Below are 478 nucleotides of genomic sequence, written 5' to 3' on the forward strand. Positions count from 1 at the left end.
AAGTTTACGTTTTATTTTTGTAAAAACTTGTAAGTCCTCGAAAAATAAACTATATGATATTTCTTAACAATATAAGTAATATTTAAACAAAAATAAATTGTTACGCTCGAATATTATATGTTATATAAAAGTTCTTTGCCTTCTAAACGATTAATACGGAAAGTAACGAAGAAGTGAGGGAGAAACGTTACGGTGCCCCGATAATTAGGTCATTGAAATGAAATTGACATTATCCACCGATCGGGTGGTTTCGAACATTATCAATTTTTCAACGATGTGTGTTTGCGTATCGCGAGATTTTCATTTAAAAAGAAAAGAATAACGGAACGAAAAGTAAAAAAAAAAAGAACAGAAATCTTCGTTAACGTGAACTAAATGCTAAATTGTCGTTAATACTTTCGATCGTAGGAACTTAAAAAAGTGCTTTTCTTTTTTTTTTCTTTGCTACTCTCTTTTTTTTTTCTCGCACCTAATTAAT

Source organism: Habropoda laboriosa, unplaced genomic scaffold (genome assembly GCF_001263275.1).
Source record: "Habropoda laboriosa isolate 0110345459 unplaced genomic scaffold, ASM126327v1 scaffold33, whole genome shotgun sequence".
Lineage (NCBI taxonomy): Eukaryota > Metazoa > Arthropoda > Insecta > Hymenoptera > Apidae > Habropoda > Habropoda laboriosa.